This window comes from Telmatherina bonti (genome assembly GCF_933228915.1).
Source record: "Telmatherina bonti genome assembly, chromosome: 20".
Taxonomy (NCBI): domain Eukaryota; kingdom Metazoa; phylum Chordata; class Actinopteri; order Atheriniformes; family Telmatherinidae; genus Telmatherina; species Telmatherina bonti.
In genome coordinates this window covers 27,257,201-27,283,888 of record NC_136618.1, presented here as the reverse complement: position 1 = coordinate 27,283,888, position 26,688 = coordinate 27,257,201, and the positions used below count along the sequence as shown (strand labels likewise).

The window sequence follows — 26,688 nt, the reverse complement described above, 5'->3', positions numbered from 1 at the left end:
CCGCTCTCTGGCCAACTCTGCCTTCTTACTGCTCAGTATTAAATTAGACTTTCAATCCATAAGATTGAAAGTCTGATAGGAAACCGACGGAGGACGGCTGAGAGGAACACGAGGGGCGTCAGGGGGCAGACTTGGCAGAGTCCGTGAGCTGTTTGTCAAATGAAAAGACATGATTAATAGCTCATTTAAGAGCAGACTTGTTTGCCTGATTAGAGAATAATCACTAATTCTCTTGTGGAAATGAGATTCCATCATGTTTGAACACATTTGGGTCACCAATACAATTTATTTTTTCCTCACTTCTGTGGTCTCACTCGTACTCCCTAACACACTTCTTTTCACACTTTTTTTTCTCTAAGCGCAGATGATAATAAGTTATGATTCCCAAGAAACGATGTGGAACTCAGAATAGCAGCGGTACTTCAGCTGACACTTGACATGCTGTGAAGTGTTTGTGACCTGACAGAGATCTGGAGGCAAGGCCGCCGGCGGCGTCTAAATGAAGCACCAGACACAGTGATGCTCTTCACAGCAGACTGGACTCCGCATGTCTTAAGAAGCAGCTATTTCTGACAGTCTCTCAAGGTCCTTGGTGAGGTTTGAATGCATTTTTCAGTCGGCGCGTTGGACCCTCAGTTAAAGCCTTGAGAGGCCCGTCAAGACTCAAAAGCACAAAGTAATTACCAGGTCACTATTCAGCAAAGAAGTTCCTTAAATAAACTCTACTGGAGTGTACTTAATCTGCTGGAAATTTTTCATTTGCAAATACTCTGTGTAATATACTGACACAGTTATGCATTTCAAGTCAGACCTTCAGTTTAGTTTGTCATATTTTCATCCGTCAGCCAAGAATATATTGAAAACATACCATCATTATACTTCTCGCTCTTTAACACCGCTAAGTCTCAGTTCTAGGTCAAAGATACAGTAATTGACACCTCTGTCATCTTCATAACTACCATTTTATCCATTATTTTATCTGTTATTATTATAATTTTATAAATGATGACATGTTCATTGGTGACAGACACATAATCGTGGGATAAGTCATATGCTAACCCCCAAAAATAAATTAATAAAAGTAAATAAGCATAAAAGGAATCACCATAGAAACCAGCAGGTCTCACTGTGGCGAGGTTCTGTATGCTGTACAATGACGTGGCGAAGTCATGGCCCCTTTATGAGGTGGTTCTTATTGTGCTCTTCAATCTCCACAGTGCAGCGATATTTACAGTAACCAGCCAGCTATTTACACTATTTACAAGTTTGTATTTACAATGGTTGCCCGCTCTGCAAACCATCAATTAAGCTTGTTCCATCCTCCACAAGAAGCCAGAACTTTCTTCTTGTTCTCGAGGCTCTGAGAAGAAAATGCCGTCATTTGGTTCTCGTGGACGTGTTTGAAGATAGTTCTCGACACGTCAGGCTGGCAGAACTTTTTTCTTGCGGGGCTCCGAGAAGTATCGTGTGATTGGTCAGACATTTGACGTGGGCGTGGTTAATATGGAAAAGTTGCTGCTTCCGCATTTTTGCTGTTGCAGGTAAAACGGATGGTTTTCATGAAACAGTTGATCGAGGTGGTGAGAAAGTAGGAACATTTTTACATGTAGCATTAAAAAACTCGGAGCCAGCCGCGTGCACAACCCGCCCTGCCGCGGACAAAGTTGCTCATCAAATATGAAACTAGAAAAGCACTCGGAGAGCGGAAACCTCCGCCAAGCACAATGTTAAAGAATCCTTTTAAAATATTCCTGGATCCAAACGGTGATCCGGATCACCACCAGAATTTAATCAGTTCTTCATTTTCAGATTTCCAACAATTCTTGAAATTTTGATAACATCTGTAACTTTTTAGGTTATCTTGAACACAAAGACGCCGGAAAAACATAACCTGGTAGAGGTAACAACTGGGTACATTGCACATAAAGCAGACATCCCCCCCCCCGCAGTGACCCCTCCCCGCTGCAGACCTGCTTCTCCTGGAGGATGTATGGACCTGACAAAAAAGGGTTTTTTCTTGTCTTGCAGTATGTAACAAGCTTTAGTCCTCACACTAATCCTTCTCCGATTAACTTTTCACTTTCCCACCCCGTTCTGCTCTGAATGAGCATCTTAAAAACACCAAGCACCCCCCCTCCCCAGGAACTCCCTCAATTACTGCAGATAACCGGGATTCCCCAAGTCCCCCACAAACAATATGTATACAATAATAGACAATATAGACAAGCAACATAGACAGAAGTTCATGAACATAACCTAATACGCATTTGAACAGTTAAACATATAGTAAACAAACACAAACAGGTCACTGCAGCACTGCGACATACTCCGGCCAGACAACCCGGGTAAACCCCTTAAACCAGCTTCCCATAACCCCCAAGCGGATGTAGATGACAACTACAACCTGCTCCCAGTATTGGCAGCGAAACCATTAGGTGTGCACCCATATTAGCCTGCGACCAGACAAGTGGCATGACCGGACTAAAGTGGCTACGTGGGACAGTGGGAGATTTTCTGGGGACCAGACGACACAGTCAGGTTGGTAGGTGTGGACATCTGTGACAAGGCAGCTTTGTCACACTCCCTTTCTCATTGAGAAATTTATTCAGGGTTACGCACGTCAGGGTTGGATTTTCTCTTCTTGGTCTGCCCTTTGCTTTTCGTCTCTCTCATGAGGTCCAACACAGCTACTCCTGTTCTTCCCAGTTCTTTGCTAAGACCTGCAGACTCTTTCGTTTCGGTGTCCTTTTGAGGACAACAGCACAGTCACTGTTTGGATTCTTTCGCCATACATGTCTGATGCAGGTCTGTCTCTGTTTTCTCCTCACTTCATTACTGATCTACAGTGTTTTAGCTGTTAGTCGTGTTGTTGCCATCGTATCCTGAAGATCATTTGGTCTGGAAGGCGTCCAGTTTCTTTTCTTCTTTCTTTGTTAGTTTCCAGGTTTTGCGCCCAGACAGCAGGACAGACTTGAGAAGTATTGCTTTGGTCTTTTGTTTGGTGCCTCGAGCATACCAACACGTTAGGTAGTTTGTGGACAGATACACCTGTGGAAGTCGTTCTGTTGTCTACCTCCACTATCTGTGGTCAATATACCCTGACCCTAACCTTGCATCAATGTGTGTGAACTGGTTGACTTCTTCTACATTGGTCTTTCTCACTTTCAGCATATAACTCTTTTGGATGTTCGTTTTCATTGTTTTGTATTTCTGGCTGCCCTCACTGGTACGCCACCATTTCACCAACAATTAATCTAACAGGAAAATGAAATGAGATGTTCTGTAGGACTGGAATCTTGAGCATGGATTGCATGCAGGTGTGAATGTGTCCCTGCAGCAACAAACCTAATTCAAACTAATGGGTCGTTAACAGACTTGTGCAAAACTTGACAATGAATCCATTTGTTGGAAATCCATTTTATTTGAATCAGGCGTTGCAGAAGGGAAACTGTTGGCGCTGACATCTTAAGGGCGGGATAGCCGGATCAACTTAGTCCTTTTACGGAGGAAAAAGATCACACGCACATTGATCCATCAGTGTTGCTTAACCAGAAGAGAGAGCCCTCAGCTTCCTCCTTTATTTATACTTTTCATACAGACACATAACATAAGAGAACAGATACATAACTTTCTCATAAGTCAACAGAAACATTTAATACTTGCAGGGCACCGGCCATCGAGGACCAGAGTTGGTGATCCCAGCTATACGGGGTCAATAGATGTTTCCAAACTGTGCCCAACAGCAACCTTGGAGACCTCATCTCAACTGCCTGACTTTGTTCTGCTTTACAATATCAAAGTTGGCTTTTGCATAGATAATGTTTACATACTGTACTACAATTTGAATTTTAAGCAACATCTGCATACTTTTAGGATGAGTATTAATATCCTTTAAAAGTGTTTATTTTCCCTTAGCAAGCTAAAACCTTTTGTTTAATTGTGCTATGTCTTTATTTATTCTTCACTGTTAACATAAAAAAATCTTAACAAATCTCACATGTTCCTTTAACTATGACTCGAAACGTGTTCAAGTAAACCTCATAGTTGCAAAAAAATTCTCATTTCATTATTGTTTGCATGGTTTATAGAGCACCAGACTCTGGAGGGAATTGTATTTTTATGGAAAGTTGCACCACTGACTCTTCTAGCGGTCTTTAGGATTCGCACTAGACCGAAAGTTTTCTGTTGTGCTTTCGATGTGTCAGAACAGAAATAGCACAGAGACAAACATTTTGTGACCAATTTAAGCTTATTGTGTGTGATTTTACAGCACTACAATGACATATAACATGGTTTATGGTGAAAGTAGAGGGCGGCATGTTATTTCTCTGCAGCACGTGGCGCTCCTCCTCTGGCTTACTTCATATGTTTTGTGCTTATTAGAAGCGACACAAAGCCTTATTACAGTCCTTTTTTCCAAAGCAGTAGTGTTATGTGTGTGTCTGCTCTGTGTCACTTTTACTGCATGCAAAACATTTAGAGGGGGGCATCTGTAAACTCTAGCAACACAAAACAAACTGGGTTTCCCTCTCCTCACAGAAGCACTGCACCAGTATACATGTAGAAGCCCCTTTGCAAGAATGCAAACACACACGAGAAAAGAATTATTGCTGAATTGAGATGACAAGATACATGACAGGTGAGTGCAAACAGCCAAAGGGAACCAACAAGGAAAGTCTGGTGTGCAAACTTCACCTGTTAGTTTTAATTCCACACATCCTCAGAGTCAGGGATGAGTCTGTAAAATAGACAGTTCAGCGGGCTGAAGCCTTTCGTTTCAGTTTAGGCTGCCGAGTTGCGGATACCTTCATTAGAATCCATCTGCTGTATGTTTGAATGAAGACTGGTGCAACGTAAGTCAGGAAGCTGATTTCATCTTTGATTTCCCAGCAGCCATCTCCTCAGGACAGCTGGAGCATGCTGCAGCCACTGCCTGCCATTGTTAATGTGCCCACCTCATGGAGGCACCAGGGGAAACAGCCAGAGACAGGTCTCTGCGTGTGTGTTTTTGTGTGAGTATGCATATTTTTAGTGTGTGACGGGAGAGCCAGGAATAGCCCTGGCAGTACATCCCAGTCCTGCCTGCTGTGGTGACAGATGAAGGGCTCGGATGTGAAGTATGCAGAGGGGAGAAGCAGCCCACCTCCCTGCCACCTGCCGTCAGTCATATGTGATCTCAGCCAGACGCCACAGACATTTTTCAATGGCTCATAAAATGCAGATTGTGGACCAAGTTTGCAGTTCTTTACACAAGTGTAAGGGATGAAGATGGCTGGGACAAATGGGAGGTTTTATTAATCACTTATAATAAATCATTTAGATGCCTAAGACCTCCTCTAACAACATTTTGACCAAAAGATGACCTTTATAAAAGAATTATGACCAACCATAGTTTCTTCCAGCTGCTTTATGTTGTATCATTTAAAACTTTAAGTGACTTATCAATCATGTGATGATGTTTTTACGCAGCTTTGAAATGTGATGGACAGAATAATCATTGATGAAATAAAGCCTGACAAACTTAATTAATACACTAAACCAGCTGAAAAAAACAGCTTTTGTGTATGTAGCCATGTATGTAACATAACAAAACTCTATAATCTTAGAAAATAACAAAGGATCTTTCTTCTGATGCTTTATGCAGACATGTCTAAAAGGGTTGTCTTTGCTACATTTTTTAATCAGCGTGAGAAAGTAACAACAAAGAACCAGATGTACTAAAGGTTTGCATGTACAAAAACATGTGCAAAGTCATTGCACATGCAAAAAAATGTGCAAAATGACAGCAGTGTGCAGTGGGAGTTGTGTCTTTCAAAAATGTTGAATAGCGCTTCTGCATGCATTTAGCGTGTCTGCATTAAAGGGCTTTTATACGCTGTTCTGCATGTATTGAGAGGATATTATCTAAATATATTAATTTAGCACTCACACGGTGATCTATCAAAGCTAAAATTCAATTTTCTGGGTCATTTCTGAGTCATTCCAGCATACAGTAGCTGTTGCAGTTGGGATCACCCAATCCCATATTTCAGATGCTTCATATTTTGTTTTGTTCCACTTCTAATGTTTTTACATTTTATATATAATGTCTTTTTACTTCATCCAGTGTTTGCATTTTTTTTTTTTTTTATCAACAACATTAACTTTGTTTCAGATTTTTTTCCCATAAAGTCTTTCTTCGCTGCAGATCATGCTTTCACTCCAAACTCACCATGCAGCAAACCTCAAAACATGCAAAACCCAGTTTGCACACGCAAATTATTTCATGCAGGTTGGAATTTTGGTATCTGGTCATGATCCTTTAACGTTCACACCAACACAAAGGCCAGAGAAAATTGTTTCTCTGTGTTTTGCTGGTTTTTTTGGACAAGAATAAACAGAACAAATATTTTTTAGCAAATGGTTGAGATGTTAAAAAGAAGTTAATAATAATGTAACAACAGTTAAATGGTTGAAATTTGAAACAGTAGTGTTTTAACACACACTTAGTTTGGGTTTTAAATACAACAAGCAGTAGAGACACTCAGGTTCATTTCCACAATGTTTTAAAGAAATTTTTCAAATTCACCGCAAATTTACCTTGAACAAATGGTAGACCCGGACCTTAAAGGGTTAAATCTACAAAATCTAGTATATATGCAAACAATCTTTTACATCATGTAAAGCGCAACATAGTAAAAAAAAAAAAAAAAAAAACATAAATTGTATCACTTCTTTATGGCTGCATTTTTTTACAGTGTGTTCAACATATACAGTTGCATTTTCTGCTAATAGGACAACATGCACATATAACATTTTAGATAAAACATAATTCAGGCTCCGATCTACATCCATTTGTCTGAAATCTGATGTTAACTATGGTCAAAGCAAACCATGCTGTTGTTTCTGCCATGAGCTAAGGGCAAAATCACATTAAAATCCCTGCTGAACAATTTGCTCCTCTTTGTGATTAAAGAACCAATAACACATTTTTCCCATATAACTGAGCTGTTATAATAAAAATAAAATGATGTCTTTTACAGCCCTGACATTTCATTACCTGTAAAGATGAGTGAATACAAGCTACATCATTAACTCTGCATGACAGTCACATGTATGAGAAGCACCCACTGATTGTTTTGGTTGTCTCCAACACCTAAAGCTCCCCCACCAGCGCTGCTCATAGCTGTTTGCATCCCAGCTGTGGCAGCTGTCACTCATACATACTCTGACATGCTAATTGCCATGGTGACATGTGTGTGGCCACCAGCAAAGGCCTTTTCATAATGTTTTACTTAAACTACACATGAACGCACACATCAGACCTAAAAATAAACACAGGTTTAGGTTTTTCTTGAATACAGACGAGCTAGCATCTTCTCTGGTAAACTTTCCCATAACAAACTGAATTAAAACACAGTCTCAATACCAGTTTTACTAAAACTAAATTTTCACATTCACATTTTTCAAATATTTAATAACTAAATATAATTTTCTCAGCTCCAGTTTCACTCTAAACATCAGAATTTGGAAATATCAATTATTTCCTCAGCCAAGGAGGTTGTGTTTTTACCGGCGTTGATCCGTTTGTGTTCAAGCTAACTAAAAAGATTGTGGACGGATTTTCATGAAATTTTCAGGAATTGTTGGAAATGTGAAAAGGAAGAACTGATTTAATTTTGGTGGTGATCTGAATCACTGTTTGGATCCAGGAACTTTTTAAAGTGCTTTTCTAGTTATTACCTGAAACACACTTTGTATCATGTTTAACTTTCTCACACAATGTTAATCCTGTAACACTTCAGGACAGTAGTTGAGTGAGAGCACTGCAACATAACAATTACCCAGGCTGATAATGATGATAAATATTGTAATGGTATTATTTTAAAGGTATTAAGGTATTTTTGCTTGCTTGACAGATTTTCTGCATGTTAAAATAAAATTGTACTAACCATGCCCTCTGGGAAGTTGTACTTAACAGCTTGGCTCACATTGTTTTGAGATATGGAAAAACTGTTTAACATAATAATACTCAGCCATTTGTTCCTAAATATTGTTCCTCTGCAGCTGGTTACAGAAAAGTAATCCTTGTATAATTTGCAGAAATAATCTAATTTTAGTTGTTTAGACTTAAAAATAATCGCTCAGCAAAAGTAAATCATAAACCCCTAAAAAAAAAAAACACCTGATGTATCATGGTTGATGTATAAAGTTTTTGAGACCCTTTGCATCAATTTTTCATGACAAAAATTGCTCAAAATCCTGTTGAAGACAGTCTGATGCAGGTTTTCTGCCCCCTAATAGAGACCAGGAAGCAGAAGATTCCAGTATTAGAATTTTTGCATATCACATAGTAATAAATGGTAAATATCCTTCCCAAAAAAAGGTTAATTTTTTGTGACATTTTGTTAAAGGGGCTAATTAAGACCTCATTTTAAAATTTTGGGCTTTTCCTATCATTTTTCATGGGTTAAAGTGTTAAAATGTCTTCTGAAGTTATAAGATAAGCATTAAAGATTGGTTGGTACCTTCTTAGAGGTAAAACTGTAAAATTGTAAGAGGAGGATTCTTGTTTTTTTTTCTTTTAGTTTTAATGTTTTGTTGAAATCAAAGCAGACAAAAAGGGCAGTTTTTTTTTTTTTGACTCATCCTAAAATAACATATTTATCATTACATACCACTGCACACAGCTACGTTTCCTTCACACAAATGCACACACCTACACATCTTTTCTCCACGCATCAAAAACACTCCATCTCCTCCTCCGTCACCTTTCTATGGCGTGAAGTAAAGGAACGCTAATTGCTGCAGAGGTTAGGCCTCTTCCACCTGACGAAGAAACCAAAAAACTTGCTTAATTCTTCTCGCTAATTAGAGTCTGCCGAGAACTCTTCCTGTCTTTGAAATAAGCCCACGCTTTTCCGGTCCGGCGTGGTTCCTAATAAACCACCAGCTAATAGAAGTCTGTAGATATTTGTAATGACCCTACAGAGTGCAACAGGAACCCAGAGGAAAGCTTATTATCAAGTAATTACTGACTGAACTGTAGAAAACACAGGCAGGAAGGCATGAGGAGGAGGCAAGCAGGCAGGCAATCCATCCTGCACATACAGTTCAGAGCTTGTTAGCTTGAATGTGCAATGTGCCGTAATTTACCAGCTCAGCACAAGAGGTGAATTCTGGCACGGGGGAAATTAGAAACTGCAGAAAGTTTGTTTTGGAGGCAGGAGTAAATAAAGCAGTTGTTCATGGTTTGTTAAACACAACAACGTCCTCCTGAGGTTCTTCCGTGACCCTTGGCGTAAGTGGAATGTATGCATGCAAGTGTTTGTTGACTTTACTCATAATAAAGTAACTCACTCTGAGGAGTACATTCAACATGTGCAAAAAAAAAAAAAAAACCCAAATGATTAGGTGAATAAATAGACAATATTTTATTTACAAAAAAATTGATACATTTTTAAGTATGAGATACATTAAAGAACTGTATACACATGATATCAAAGTGTTGCATGAAAATAAATATTAACAATGTAAAGCTTTGGACTTCAAGACATTAATATTGCTTTGACCCTTTTTTTTATTACGATATCTCATATAAAATATATACGAAAAACTTTAACTGTTACTGTGTTACCACTGTTAAAAGCTGCCAATTTTTTTTATTTATTTTTTTTTATTATCTTTTGTAAACCAAAAATTACAGCATTATTGTGGTTTGTGTTTATAGTCCTTTATCTTGTCCTGTCTGGTTTTCTGTTTTGTAGTCTTCCTCGCTCATGTATTCTGTTATCTTCCCACTTCATGTTCATTTGTTTAATTTTGCTGTGATTTCATTTTCCACCTGTGTGTCGTTCATGTTCTAGGTGCATGGACATCACTTGGTTTGAGTTCACATTCGCCGGTTTGTTGTCATGTCACGTCTCATTCGTGCTCCCTGTTTTAAAACTGTCCCTGTAAATATATATATATATATATATATATATATATATATATATATATATATATATACATATACATGTATATATATATATATTATTACTGTTGTGTTATGTAAACAGATTCTATGCAAATTATATGCAAATTATCACCCATGTAGGAACCTTGTGATTTAACTTGCACTTGAGTGTCTGAAGGTCTGAAGGTCTGATTACAACAAATACCAGTTAGAATTGGATTGTGTACATTTGGTGTGGCTTCTGAATGGACCAATCAGATATTTAGGCCCTGCTGGGCCACCGCTCAGACTTCATATCAGCAACAGGTTATTTGCAATTTTGGTCATATTCAAGCCTAAAATTTACTTCCTCTGATCTTCCTTTGAACAGATTTTGATTTTAACATACGAGTGAATTACTTCATTATTTTACAATGCTTAGGAGAGCTGGGGGTGTGCAGCTACAGCCAAGACACACAGATAAAGAGAACTGCTAATTTGCATATTCATAGTTCATGCATACTTCATGAGGCAAATAGTTACATTTATGCTATTTTAATGAAGCGATATTGTCTTTTGTTTTTGAAAAACTTCCTAAAGTGAAATCTTGACAAGCAAAGATTATTTTCTGTAGTTTAACCAATGCCTCAACAAAACCCTTTAACCTAATTGAAAAATGGAGGCTTATTCTATCTTGCCTTAGGGTCAGATTTACTATCACGTAGCATCTGGTTCAAACCCTGTAAAGCCAAAAGAATCACAATAAATATCATGTTTACTAACTGCTTATAGTGCTACGTTAGTACCTGACAGGTGTGCATACTGATGTTTGCATTAATCCAGTTAAGTAAATAAAGGACCAGAGTCGTCTTTACCAGGGGTATTCAATTCAGTCCTACGAGGTCTGCAGTCCAGCACATTTCCCATGTATTTCTGCATCAACACACCTGGATCAAATTAAATGGATCTATCAGGTTCTGCACAAAAGTGCAATAATCTGAGGCAGCTGTGTCGGAGCAAAGATATGTGAGAAAACCTGCTGGATTGCAGACCTTGTAGGACCAAGTTGAATACCCCTGGTCTATACCGGCAATGATCATTTTTAATAAGGCTGATAAAATTAAGACATTGATGTAGGTTTTTTTTCTGGAAATAAATTATAAACTTTTAAAGACAAAAACGAAACAGTAATTATTTATGCCATGTTAAAAGTCTCAGCAGAAGAAGGTGGGTTCAGATGTGCCTTGTCATGGTGGTGAAACTAATCCACCAAAAACCATAAAATCTGGTTTCTCCAGTTACTCGTTGTTTGCGTGTCCTAAAAACTTACCCTTTGGTGTTCAGCCCAACCTGGTTTTTGGTACTTTTGGACTTTATCTTTGTCAAAGTTCCTTTTTGTTGAATAAAACTTTGTTTTGCCTGAAAATCAATCTTTGAGTTCTTCATCTGAGGGGAATTCTAACAGAATGAACAGGTCAGCAAATGGACTCCCTTTATCCACCTATAATGTCTCAGATCTAGTTTCCAGTGCCCCTGCTTTTCGATTACTGATCCATTCAGCAGTGGATCCTAGTTGGTAGGGGGAAGACTTTGGGGAAGGCGCATCTGGCCACAGAAGCCTATTATAATGTTATGGCGGGACATGGAACCACACCAGATCAGATGACAGCAGCTAAGAAAGACATTGACATGTAAACTGCAATATCTTAGTATGTCAGCCTCCCAGGTGTGCCTGGGGCATTGACTGGAGGGCAGAAGTCTCCAGTGACCTGAGTCTCCTGCAGCGTCTTTATCGCCCTGGCCTGTGTCCTCTGTGTCTCCTGTCCAGTGCTTTAGGGTCCTATGCTGGTGCCCAGTTCTTGTCCAGCTATTTATTGGTCCACACTGCCTCTGTCCCAGCCCTGGTCCACTTAATTAATCCCACACCAATCAAGTGTTGCTCCTTCTCTTGTTTCTTCATGGGGTCCTCCAGATGGCACCACACCTTCCTGATTCCCTGTCTCCAGAAAGGAAAGTTCCTCATCTGCCTTCCTGAGTTCCTGTCAGCAAAGAGGTCTCAGAAAAGAACGCTCCTCCTCCATTCCTGGTTCCTGCACCTGTGGAGATCCCTTCTGCTCTGCCCAAGGGTCAAAATTCCCCAAATGAAGTGGACTTCCCAAGCAAATAGGATTCAAATCAAAAAGGCTGGTGTGAATTGAATCAAATGCACTTTGATCCAATCCCCCATCCTGAGCATGCATGAGGGGGGCTTTGAACAGCAAGGAAAAACTTCCATCAGAACCCGGCTCAGGGAGGGCAGTCAATTCCACCAATTGGGGTGGAGTGGCCAACTGCTCATCACATGGACTAGTCACTACCTAGTCAACTCTCTGCAAGGTCTATGGCTTAAACTGGCTGGAAAGTACCCGGCTTTTGACTCCTAGATGCAGTTCTAAAGCTGCATGTTTCGGTCCTACATAATAGTGGGGAAAAACATGTCATTTAATATAATACTGATATACGTTTAGAGTAACTTACAAGTCATACTTCTCCTATACTAATACAAACTCTGTTGACCTTATGTGTCATGATTTGGGTTTTTCTGTGCTTTGTTTTTGGGCTTCCTGTTTTATTTTGTAGTTTTTCCTGTCTTGGTTCTTGGTTAGCTTCTTAGATTTCCTGTTCATTGATTTGGTTCACCTGGGTTCATTTAGTTCATTTGTTTCACCTGGTTCTCGTTCGGTTTTTCCTGTGTATTTATACCACTCATGTTCACTCATTGTTTGCTGGATCATTTTGTACCTCAGTTTAGTTTGTCTGTTCTGAGTTCCCTGGGTTCCTCTGAGGAAAATAAATCTGTCTGAGTTCTGCATACCAGCTTCCCTCATCTCTGCAATTGGGTCCACACCACATCTCCACTGCTTTCGTGACACTTATGAACACCAATATACAGAACTGCAACCAAAATTTTCATTTGTGGAAACCTTAAATAGTTCAGTTAGTATGCCAAATGATAAAACCTCTGACCATTTGCAGGTGGTTATCTAATGATTTTATATAAATCTTTTAAAATATCATGATAAGCTCTCTTCAGTCTTAAATTAGCATTATTAACATGTTACCAGTGAGCCAGTTATACATCCCAAACACGTAGAACTGACAGAATTACAAATTAGAGGAAATTAATGACAATGGACTGAGACAAAACAAAGCTTTCTCGCCCTTTGGCTAGCTGACCATCTGGTGCATCTGGTTCACTTGTTGCTTAACTGCTTCATGATGAATAAACAGAATTCACAGCAACGAGACTGCTAAGTACATCAGTTTTTTTGTGTACCTGTGAGTTTGAGAGAGAATGAATGAGACAGAGCATTTTCATGTCAAACTGCTTGCTTCAGGCTTGAATCGCACCAAATTTCTGTTCTCTGAGCTGAATAAATCAGCCGTTTCTGGTTCTGACCAGAATTTCAAGGTTGTGCACCTCAGATGCACAAACACAGGCTACAAACAGAAAGCCTGCAGAGTGGCAGGGGCATTTCAAAGTGCTGGATGACTGTAGCTCTGCACTCAGAGGGACAGTTAGACAGCCAGCCAGGCCTTTAAAAGAGGTCAACTATCAGGAGTTAGCCTGAGCAGAGCTCCACAGGCAGCTTGGCCTCGCTCTGGGTGTTTTCCAAAGACTAAACACCAGCAAGATAAACACTCCGGCCTAGAGGGAGCTTAACACTGCCATCAGGCTGGAACGAGTAAACACATACTGCTCCTTAGTGCACACAACAGACACCATGGGATATTGCTTCCATAATCACATTCACAGCTTATGAAAGATCTGGGCAGGCACACATTTATTCCATGTTCATACAATAAAATGAACAGCAATTGATAACAAACAAAAAAAAAAGAAACTGCATCAAGATATTTCTTAGCAGCCTCAAGGGACAAACGACACAAATGAAGGGAGCGAGGAAGGGAACATATGCTGCTGAGGGTTAAATTAAAATGACTTTTCCAATATTTCTGTCTGTAAAATTTACAGTCATGTCTGATGCATTTCACCCCGTTAATCTCATCTTTATTTATACCAAATAGAAAAATACATTTTTAATTTGGTGAGAAAATAATCCAAACAATGAGATACTGATCAACTAATTTGTTTTTACTATTTCATGAAGATTTTATACTACAATGAAACAGAGAGGCATGCGTGTGGAGTGGGCCCAGTAGCAGCCCAAAGGGTCCCAGCAGGTAAACACAATAAGGATCCCAAAAAAATGCAGCAAGGTGTGTACAACCAGAGTCAAACCCAGGTCTTCCATGTGCCAGACAAGCAAGTAAGCACCAGACCAATGGGGCAGATGGAAAATGCAGGGGTATCATAAGTAAAGGACTGTAACTAACTTCTGATTGTACTCAGAGGTGTTTAATATTGTATGGCTACTGGGTGTATAATGTGTTATTTGTTCATATCTTTGTTGTGTCTTGGACTTGATTGGAGTCCCGTGGTCAATGTTTTCACATGTAGCTGTAACTCGTGATAAATGTGTCATTGTCTCATTGCTTTCTGCCTTCATCGACATGAAGGCAGAAAGCACCCAGCCCTGCACAGGCGTGGTGGAGGACATCCAAAGCTAATGTTCCCATGTAAATAGAGTTCAAGCACTATCCGCAGATCCATTTTGCCAGACAGTGGTTAACCCTAGAACACAAAGGTTGGGTGTTTTCACCCATGCTACATTGGCTTTCACCAGCAACTCATGCTTTGTGTTCTAGGGTTCAACAATGGCAGCGCTGCCAAGGGCACAGGGTCAGAGCTGAAACCTGTGATGTCTCCCTCTTTTTAATGTCCAAAACATTTCTGCCTTGATGTTTCCATGTCCTCACCCACCGAAAAACATAATGTCTCCATGATACAGAACTCCTTTGTGTTCATTGTACAATTTATTGGTGTTTATGAGAGATATCATTCATGAGAAATTGGAAAAAGGCTTCTTGATTGTAGGGTTGATTGTTATGCTGTGTTAAGATCGTGTGTGTGTGTGTTTGTTTGTGGAGGGGGGAATTCTGTACCTTCTCAAGCTGTGATCAACATTGATGAGAGTGTGGGACCTGAAAAGCAGAAGCTAATTTTCAATAAGGAAGAACATAACAATTTACAGTTTGAATATATGGCCCCTCTAATGAAGTCCCCCCTCGGAGGTTGCCGCTTGTTCCAGTCTCTATAAAAACCTTTTTTTTTTAAATTTTGAATGTGGCTCCCAAAACTCAGTCACATGATCACTACATGTGGCCAACAAGAAATTGCTGTAATACCATAGACCGTACATGAAAGACGGACGGAGCCTCCGGTGGTAAAGTGAAGCCTATGCGGAAATGCATAAAACTGCAGTTCCCCCTTCATCCACTAGGGGCTGGCTCCAAAACAGAGCGAATCCCCATAGACTCACATGTTAAAAAGACCAACTTCACAGCAGAAATAAACATGTTTACAGCCTGGTTCAAAAATGTATTTTAGGTTTAATAGGTCAGGTTTACCTTCATGACAACTGTGGAGGGAGAGAATTTTTTTTCTAACTCACCCATTTAAAAGTAATTTAATCTTGAAGTTTGGCATATTTAGGGGCATGTCCTTTTGATTGACAGGTACCCGATGTCCCACTTCAAATCAGAAGAACGTAGAACAACCGCGGTTTTTAGCCACTTCACAACTTAAGGGTGACTTAGCTTTAGCCTGCTTACCTCCGTTAGCTGGTTAGCTCCTGTTATCTCCGGGTTAGCTCGGTTAGCTCTTAGCTACAGGCAGCTCAGAGTTTGCTTGATGTCAATCATCCACCATGACGCCCTCTCAGCTCCACCTCTTTGCCCATATTGGTATTTTCCGGGCGAGATGACAAGCATGCCCCTGCCAAGATGGCGATGGTAGGAACCGCCCACCGATCTTCAATTCAGCTCTTCAGAAAGCTATGGGTGACGTCACGGAGGTTCTGTCCATCTTTTTATATACAGTCTATGTGTAATACATGTTGAGACCACTTTTGGCCCACAAGTCTCATAATTGAGCCATAAGAGCAGAAAGTAGCTGAAATTTGCTCCAAACATGTCTGCTATCTGGGATAACTTCAGAAAAATGTATCACACTCCATCTGCACAGCTAAAGCTGGATATACGTCTTAGTTGAAAGAAAGATAATCTTCCTTCTCCTCATTTTTAACCTGACATTTTGAACTTTGCTTTGTTAACCCTAGGCACTCAATATAATACCTCAAAATTAAAAAATTTTAACCTAAAATTGTCCTTCTGGTACCAAGACCTCCAATTTGTTGTAACATCAACAAAAAAATAATAGTTTCATCCTGAATATGAAAGAAAACAAAATGATCAAATATAGTCATTTGCCCCATAAAGGGTTAAGGCAATACAATTCATCAGCACAAAAGGATTTAGTAAAATTAAAGGGTGAATTTAAACCTGTTTGTACACAGCAGCACTTCGATTCCTTTGTATCAAAGACCCTCATCAAGTCTACAGCATAATCACAGCTCTGGTGAGATCACTGTCAATAATTAGCAATTAGTCTATTTATAGGCTCCTGAACAAGCTGTTAACAGGCAGCACAGTAAGAAATCCACTTAACTGGGTTGCTTTAAGTCATTTCTCTTCACCCCAAAGTGTCAGAACGAGAGCAGCAGGTTGAGAGGGCCGTGGCCCATTGTGACGCCTCTCTTCACCAGATTCCCTCCAGGGGATCCCTGCCCCACCTGGAGGCTGCGTTTCCATTGGCAAAGGGAATTCCCAAGATGCTGAAACAACTGTTATTTTCATCTTACAGAGCGCGGCCCGGCTTGCAGGAGAGCAGTAAGCATTTTTGTAGAATGAGTGCTGAGGGAACGTTTTGAACAGGAAAGCTGTCAGAGGAAACAAGTAGAAAAACGTTACCCGTCGCTGCACAACTAATGTGTATCACATTCACAGAGGGGCTTGGGGAGTTTTCCGACTGTACAGCACGTCGAGTGAAAAATGAAGATCCAGTGAAGGCTGACACATTTGGAATTGATGTACAAGTTTGGGTTATTGTAAAGCTGCTGTGCTGACTGTAACAAAACCCAAACATACATTTATTCAAGATTTGAAAACAAGAATAGTTTTTTCTAGGAAATCATCATGCCGGTAATTTATCAGCTGGAAATAATTGTTTCTTAATTTGGGAATGGATTAAAAACCACAACAAATACTTTTTAAACATGTTATTCCGCTGCTGCAGAGAACCTTATTATGCATAAATGAGGAAGCAGTTTACATAACTATTAAATTACACAAATCAAATATAAAGCAGTATTTAATTGCATGTTTAATTGCTTTCAGTACTGTGTTCAGAGGGTATTTTTGCTGGGGAATAGAAATGCAAACCCAGACTTTCAATTAGTGTACCAGCCATACAAACAAAGCTGTTTAATGACTGTTCTACGTAGCATAAAAGAAATCTTATTATAGAACAGAATGAGGTGTAAAATGGCTACGTGCCAAAAGGTCAAATCAGTCTTACACTGAATGTCAGTCAGTGTTTTAAAATGAACGCCATCAGGTCAAATTGTCATGTATTATGCTTCAATTTTAGATTAACCATGTTATATTGACATAATAATGTTGTCATTTATGTTGACAGGAAGTCTGAGGTAAAGCGTACGTCATGCTTGTACCAGGACTCTCCATGTTCTCCTGGAGACGTGGCCGTGCAGACAAAAGGTTTGTTATCGCAGCAGTCCATACAGCTCCCAGGCTTTGTGCTATTTGTCGGATCTTGCTAAGGTAAAGGCAGGCTACGAGTGAAGCTCGCTGATCGAGAGACTAAGAGAGACGAAAAACGAACCCGACGTTTGACATATGAAGGGTTTATGTTGATGGTCGCTAACTCAAGTTAGCAACAATCAGCTGTGTCTTCTGTTTTTTTCTCATCTTATGGTTAACTGTAAAAAAAAATGTAGAAAATACTTAGCAGTTATTAATATATGTAAGAACTGCTGAAATAGACTGAGACATTAGAGGGCACACTTTAAGGTTAAAATGTGTTCTATACTCAAAATAGGTTGGTTTAAATGCTTTACTGTGCAAGGTTGTTTAGTTTGCAACCTTTAGCAATCACCTTAAAGCTAAATTAAGTGAATATAACTCTGACCTGGACGAGGTAATAACTAGGACCTACTGGATGATCATCATATGTTCAACTCCCACCAGCAGAAGTGGGATTTTTCCAAGGCAGTGGTCATTTAGGTTCACTTCCAGCTGTACTTTCTGTCCAATGTTCATTCACATGTCTTTTTACAGTGCGGTGTATTCTAGTTTACTGTTAGTTACCGTTTAGACAGATTTTACCAATCTGAAAACTCTTCTTTGGATCAGTGTAAATAAGTTAATTTTAATCTAATCTTAAGAGTCTGAACTTAGATCAGGTTCATATGACTTTATTTGTACCTGCAGGTAGATTTGTTGAACAGCAATTTCAGGTTTGCTATCACAGAAGACAGTAAATAAAATCGACACATAAACAGACATTCTGGCATTCACAATGGCTCGCAAAGTCAAACATCAGTAAAAAGTTACATTTAATAGATAAAAATTATTTAAAATCCTAAAATTTATTAAGGAAGACTGATACAGATGGAACAAAACTGTTCCTTTGACGTTTTGTCCTGCAGCTCGGCACTTGGAACCTGCGTCCTGAAACTCCACAAGTAAAGGGTGGGAGTCACAGCTCACAATATTAGAGGCTACATGCTGTACCTGCCTGGTGTACAGGGCCTTAAGACTCGGCCGAGGCTCACCAATATCTAGGCTCAATCAGCTTAAATATCCTTATATGTGAGTTTAAATGTAATTCACTATCATTCGTCCTTCTAGTCCATTCAGGTTTGTTGCATTTATACACCGCCAGTCAAATGGTGGTAGCATGTCATTGGAAATTCATGCTAAAATGCCTTTTTTTTTTTTTCATAAATACCATTTATTCAAATCCACCTTGTTACATAAATACATAATACAGGAAACAGCCTCAATATTGTTTTACTTCCACTTACTAGGTGTTTACTTATCTGTAAAATTCAAGCCACCAGAGACCAGACAGGAGTACTTCAGGCATCTGGCCCAATGCTTGCATTTGCTTACGGTAACTGCATCTCTTACAACCTTCAAATAATACAGATTTAGGCTTGTTACAAGTGGATTATAAGAGTTTGTAATTTTGTTAAAATAAAAAAAAAACCAGAAAAAAAGACTGCTTGTGAAAATACACGAGAATCAGACATGTTTAGCAATGTTTACATCTCAACGGGGACCATTAAACGGACTACTGTCAATATCAAGATATACATGTAAAGGACGGTAAAATGTCCAAATGTCCAAGTCCACTACAGCAGGTGCTAATATACACCACTTTGGCCTGTTGTTTTCGGCTTTTTCCCACTGGCCAAATCAACTGGTAACCAGTTTCACACTGATGCACCGTATTTCCTGTCTGCTTCTTCCCTGCTCTGCTTGGTTGTTGTGGACTGATGCCCTGCAGCACATACAGCATATACTTTGTAGCTTTACTTAACATTATACAAAAGAATAACTATTTGTTGGCTTCCTGGAACAAACTTAATGTGAACTTTGCTATCGTTTATATCTCAAAGCTCTTATACAGCGTCTTGATATTCTGCATCAAACTGTCTTAAAATATTGCATCGGTACATTATTTCTCTCAAAATTGTTCCACTGATTTAGAAACAAAAGCAGAAAAGGCACCAGTTTTAAACACAATAATGCTGGAGGACTCTTAGTCTGTACAGAGACGAAACATCATGAGAGGAAAGTTTGTGGTTCATTTGACTGCAAAACGCTGATGTCATCCAGACAAAAACGCTCCAACGCCGGTCACCTCCTGTTTATTTAAAACTTCTTGGTTGTTGTTTAAACGTTGTGTTATTATTGATCTAGACAGAGCGAGCAGGGAACTGATATTTAAGTACAATAAAAACAAAGCAGGTGAGTGTAGAGAGCGCAGGAGGGCAGCAGCCGTTTTTTGTTAACATCAATGCCATCATTAATTCATCAGGACGGGGTGTGTTGCAAAGACGTCAGCGTGGGACGGAGATGATAGCAGGCTGAGACCAAGTAACTTTGTGAGCTGAGGTCAAATTTCAAGCGACTCGACAAAAAAAAAAAAAAAAAAAAAAAAAAAAAAAGAGTCTAAATATACAGTTTAGCTTCTCAACAAAAGAAAAAAAAGAATACGTGGTAATAAATAAACTGTCTGAACCTTTGCCTGGTGATGCATTCATGTTCTGGTTGAAACGCTGTCTCAGGACTTTAACTCGACGCTTCTTGTTGTGCAGGTTTGAGTAATCATTCAGGTTATGTGTCACTGCCCTCCGCTGGCTACGGTTCCCCAGGGCCTCACCACTTGTTCCGAGCAATAAGCTAATTGATTGCAACATTCATCATCATCCACGGCCACATTCTGGTATGAAAGGTGCCTCAGGGTGACAAAGTCCTCCACAACGACAAAATGCACTGATGGAAGTGCTGTTAGTGGGAGATGTGAACAAACATTCACCTCTGACAGCATATGTATGACTGGAACAGGAAATGAAGTCACACTGGAGTTGATCCTCTTCAGGTTTCTTGTTTTTCTATGTTTTGTTTTGTATAATTCCACCGCAGCGTGTTTGAGTCAGAACCCCAGACCTAATCAAGGGAATTGTGATGTTTGCTCTTGGCTGAATGAGTGCAGTGACCTGGTCTGCAGTCTGAGTGGAGATAAAAATTGACAGCTATATATTGTTTGTGACTGCAGCGTGTTGACATGCAGGCTCTGTTTGCAAAAATGACAGATTTACAACAATATGTGAGTCATCTGCGTATCCATTTCTATTATTAGAGCTAGGTATCGAGTCGACACTGAAGGATGTTTTCAAGTAGTTTTATCCTTTTAATCTTTATGTCTTTGAAAATGTATAAAATATTTATTTGATTTTTATTACTATTAAATATATTTCGAGATTGAAACAATTAAAATCAAGAAATAACGACAGTCAGGTGTCATCTTATCTGACTTAAATAAAAAGGACAATCATAAATAGTGGCAGCAAATGTGTCCATAAATGACACAAATAAAATCTATAAACATATCTATAACCCTTAAAGAGCTTGCTCTACTCTTTGCAAATTATTCTTAAGTAAATGTTCTGAATTTTATTGAAGATTAGTGGAAATGCACCAATCTGAGTTATTCTCTACCACTTGGTTTGTGCATGTAATGCCTAAATGATGTGTTTATTATCTCTAATCTGTTTCATTTGATGCATTGACTGATTCTGCTAATTATTGTCCAAAGGAAAAGAAAATTTTCTTGCTTTTTTTCTTCGTAGAAACTTTAAATAAATCCCATTTATTTGTTTGCCGCAGATGGAATCACAAAGTGCTTCACAAAAAAAATCCATGCATTGAAAAGAAATTAATTAACATTTTAATGCTATTTCTTTTGAGAAAAACCAAAGTAATAATATGTTTGCCTTCTCGGACACTGTGGGATCTTTTCTTGTCCCTGGTCTCAGCCTCGTGTTGTTTCGCCTCCAGCCTGGTGGACCAGCCATCTATGGCATCTGCGTCTGTCTGATTCGGGCTTGCCTGCACACACGGCTGGTCAAACAGCAGCTTGTGAAGCAGGACACGTGGGGAGGCCAGCAAGCCAGCCTGCTGGAAACAGCATTTTATTGAATTCAGCTGCAGGAGCTGTGGCGCTTCAACGACTTCTCGCATGAAAATGAAGGACAATGGATGTGAGATGCAAGCAAGTCAATGTGGTTGAATTTCTGACAGAGTGAAGCACTCAAAAGTAACAGTAAAGTGTTGTTGCGAGCACTATAACAACAAGCATCTAAATCTGCAAAGAAATATTAATACACAGTAATTATGCTTCTTAGAAAATAAGCAAAGTACTCCAGATATGATAGAAAGCAACGGTTTAGATATTTGCTAATACAAACCACAACCCTTCCAGCTGCAGTCACTGCAGTCATGTATTTATAGCTATAAACACATCCCACCTCACCCTTGAATAACCTGCTCATGCAGTTGATGAGCCAGAAGCTTCACAGATATGACAATGGCTTGATTTAATTATGGTTTGCACAAAAACTATTTAAAAAAAACGGGAATGAGTACCTTAAAGTACCTAAAATCACCACTCCTCTTGCACAATGCAAGAGGAGTGGTATAGTTAGTACTATTAACTATAAGGAGGATATGATAATAATGAATGCTTCTACTTAATAAAGCTGTCATGCAAGACATAAGACTTGTTGCAACTTCCCACGACTACGTCAGCTTTCATCAGTCAGCTGCAACCAAGCAACGTCCAGGCACACATCTGGTGCAAAAAAACATGATTCATTTGCAAACCCAGCAATAATCTACGTCATTTACAACTCGCTCCTTTTCTTGTAGTTAACTGTGCACACACACACGAGCTCGCAGAGACAAACAAGTAGTATGTCAAACGATGCCGGCATCGACTGACCAGTGAAAGGTACTCAAACAAAGAGAGTGATTAATTATTTAAAGAGGCTCACTGCAATCCATTACATCACATGCATTATGGAGCAGTTTGATCTACAGCACAGCTTTGAAATCTATCGTTTTTAACAGAAAGTTAAGAGCAGCAGGATCAGGGGCTAGTTGGAAATTTACAGATTGTATAGATCCATCCATCCATTTTCTTGGTCCAATCAAGGGTCTCAAGAAGCGTCCCAGTTTTCATTGGGTGAGAGGCGGAGTACAGATAAACAGGCCACCAGTCCATTACAGGACCAACAACAGGCAACCATTCACACTCACATTCATTCCCAGGGACAATTTAGAGTAATCAATTAACCTAAGATGGACGCATTTGGATGGTGGGAGGAAGCCAGAGAGAACCCACACATACACGGGGAGAACATGCAAATTCCACACAGAAAGGCCACCACTTGAGCCTCGGCCCAGCCAAGGCTCAAACCAGCAACCTTCTTACTGTGAGGCCACAGTGCTAACCACTAAGCAGACTGCTGCAGCCCGTCTTTTAACAAAAACCAAGCGATGGGAGCACATTGCTCCTGTACCAGCCTGGCTTCACTGGCTCCCAGTGACTTTTAGAGTCCAATTTAAGCTTTTATTCATTGTTTTTAAATGTTTGCATTTCATGGCCCCGCCTTATTTAACTGAGCCTCTGCAGCTCCGTCAAGGTCTGCAGATCAGCTCCTGTTGGCAGTGCCGAACACCAGGATCAGAACCAGAGGAGCTGGAGCTTTGTCCGTGGCGGCTCCTAGACTGTGGACCAGCCTTCTGCTCGCTGTTAGCGCCTCAAACTCCAGAGAGCAGCTTAAGTCCAGCTTAAAAGCCCATTACTTACTACTACTACTACTACTACTACTACTAACGGGACTATTTTTATTTTTATTTTTTATTTTTATTTTAATTCAACTCAATTCAACTTTATTTATATGGCGTCAAATCACGGATATGCCATCTCAAGATACTTTACAGACAGAAAAAAAAAACATGATGAAAGCCAATTCATAACAGCCTATATAAGGAAACTCTTACTTAAAGGGGTCCTAATATGGTATTTGGAGTTTTCTGAGCTTTCTACAGTGTTACAGTGTTGAATCCTCATCAGACATGTGAACGGCACTGGTTTTTATCATCTAAACGCATGTTTGAGTTTGAGTTTGAGTTCCAGCATGCTTTCCGTTCGGTTTCCATGGCAACGAAAAATGCGTAGTTTTAGAGAGTTTTTTTCTACTTGGAAATCCTTGTGACGTCCCGGGGGATAAGGTTCGGTGATTGGTTACCTTCTACTGGTTAACAAGGGCATGTACAAATACATCAGGCGGGTGGAAAACGTGGGATAAAGTTATTTCCAACGATGGCTGGTGAGTTTACCAAAGAGAGACATCCTGCTGCATTCGTTGCTGTGGGTTGCTGTTTTCCACTTTGTTTTCAGGGTCTGATTCAGGTTCCAACATGTAGGGCTGTATGCTATGTGTTGACATTGTAGTTTGTTTTTTTTATTGAGTTCATATTAGCCTAATCCAGGGGTCGGCAACCCAAAATGTTGAAAGAGCCATATTGGACCAAAAAAACAAAAACAAATATGTCCAGAGCCGCAAAAACTTAAAAGCCTAATATAAGCCTTATCATGAAGGCAACACGTGCTTTATGTATTAGCTATATTAGCCTACTATCAAAATGACTAAGTTAGCTACTAATACATAATGAGCCTTAATGATAAAATGTTTATTTTGTCACAATCAGCCTTGCTTCCTCCAGCATTGCTGCTTGCCACACCCCTAATCAGTTCACTGCTCTCACCTGCCTCTGCCACCTGTTCACAATCCCCATCAGTTCAGCCTGCGCATATATGCAGCCTCCACCATTCACTCACTGCCAGATTGTCATTGCTCTCATGCCTGACCTTCCAGCACTCCGACCGCAATTGCCTGCCCGTTACCGACCTGATCTGTCCCCGACTTCCGCTTCCTGCCTTGCCCTTGGAGCCTGCTCCCCAGTGGTTACTGGGTTTCTGTCCTGGAGGACCCCCAACCGTGAGTTGTGGATCTTCACTCACCTTGTTGTGCTAGGTGTCCACTCTGTCGGCCCAGAGGAAAGTTACTCTGCCCTGCACTGCTCTACTCATTGGGAACCAGAGTTCAACTCCAGCACCGAACCACACCAAGTGGCTGAAATAAAAACTGTTAATCTGCCCAGATCTCTTGTGCTGCTTTTGGGTCCTTTCTCCGATCATTTCATATTTTCCCTGCAGCGCATCCTGTAGAGAATGACGCACCACGTGATTACTCTGTATTACGATGCCGTCTCATGTTTAACTTCATTACTATATTAATGAGTTATGTTTCGTTGCTTTGATGAAATTAAAAAAATGCAATATAGAAATCCGATTTTTTATGTCATTTTTGTTTTGAGGATTCGAAAAAAAACCCCCAACATAATGGAAAGTGCATAACGCGCCCTTTATCTGGGCAACAAACAGAGCGCAATAAAACACAGCCTGCATTTATAAAAGTAAACCAATAAATCAAATGAATACAGTTTGATTTCTGTGCAAATGCCAAGCAAGTCAGTGCAAGGGTAAAACGCAGCAGCATCCTCTTCTCTTTAGACACGCAACCGACGCAGCTATCCTCCGATCTGAGCACCATTACCAAGTGTCATTCCAAATATATACTGACAAAAATCAGAAATAATTTTATAAAGACAGCCACTTTGTTACTCCATATGTGTCTATGAAGGATTATGTTCTTACCCATTTAATGTGACTTCTGTCAGCTTCTGAACATCAGGCATGTAAGATGTAACTTGTGCTGAATTAATGTCCTTAATTTGCTGATCGGTGATGTTGCCGCCATTTTAATGGTCCTTTCCTTCACTGTCTTGGCGGAGAGGGGCATGTCTTTGATTTTCTGTATGATCTCGGCTTTGTTTTTGAAGTTAGCAAATACGTGTCCTGATATGTTGATGACTGACTCCTTCATGTAGTCACCATCTATGAACGGTTTTCTACAGTGTATTATCACCCGGGTTGCAACAAAACTTGCAGCAGTAGTGGAGTTTGGAGATGCAATCCACTTAAATCTATTTTTGCACTTCTCTAATTTCTCCAGAAGTAATGCAATCGCACTTTTTGTGTCACTCCCAACTGGGTACTGGCTGCAAATGTAGCATGCTTTCCCTGGAAATGTCTTTCCACATGACTCTTTTAGTTATTTGACAACTTCTCGCTACAAAGCAAACATTCAGGCAATCCTTCCGCATTGGCAATGAATGCAAATGATTCGGTCCAAGAAACGTTGAATCCTCTTTTATTTCCTTATATCTCTTATTCTCCTCTGTTATTTTTCTCTTTTTCCCTTTGGGATCCATGGCACATCACACAGCCCCGGATTGTTTACAACGCCGCCTGCCTCCTCCCGCCCTGCTGATAGGCTACATGTGTCGCAGGCTATGACGCAAATCTTCCTTGACAGAAATGTTGAAATTTAATATTTATTCTACACATTTTTACAGCATTGGAAAAGTGAAGAATGTTTGTGTCATGTTTGTCATCCTACAGAACCAGATCAAAACAAAAATATATATCTTTTTCTATTTTTAAAAAAAAACATTTTTGAAAAAGCTCCACGGAGCCACTAGGGCGGCGCTAAAGAGCCGCATGCGGCTCCAGAGCCGCGGGTTGCCTAACCCCTGGCCTGTTTATGAGATGTTACAATGACGGCAAAAGCAGTTGCGGTGCGCTCTCCCGATGTAGTGCAGTGGCGGGAGGCGGGGCTTAATGCGGAAGAGTCTCAATCGATCTGACAGCCTACAGAGAGGGTCAGTCTGAAGTAAATAAAGCGATTTGTGACAATAACTTGATCAATCCCAGCCCTTCTGGTCTCAGAAATAAAAATAAATTAGCCTGAAATGCACATAATAGTTCCACTTTAAATGTCTATTGACTTCATTTTTCTCCCACTTCGGTTTTATCATTGTTTATCCCTGTTTTACTGTGATTTACATGTTCTCCTCATAGTATATTCTTTTAAACCAAAGATAGTTTTTATTTATACCACTGGTATGCATACATTTAACTTGATTTTAATTTTATTCAACACTTTGGTCAACGGAGGTTGTGTTAAATGTGCTATATAGATAAAATTTGAATTGAATTGAATTTGAACTACGCCACCGTGCAGCCTCAGATTGTATAGTTAAGAATGGAA

At 39.8% G+C, this 26,688-nt stretch overlaps 1 protein-coding gene across 1 annotated transcript in view; it reads right to left on the bottom strand.

The window, feature by feature from the left end:
• gpr158a (G protein-coupled receptor 158a) overlaps positions 1 to 26,688 on the bottom strand; it is a gene marked incomplete at both ends in the record, with an annotated part of 109,151 nt that overhangs the window by 58,579 nt on the left and 23,884 nt on the right. The gene's annotated exons all lie outside the window — the stretch shown is intronic.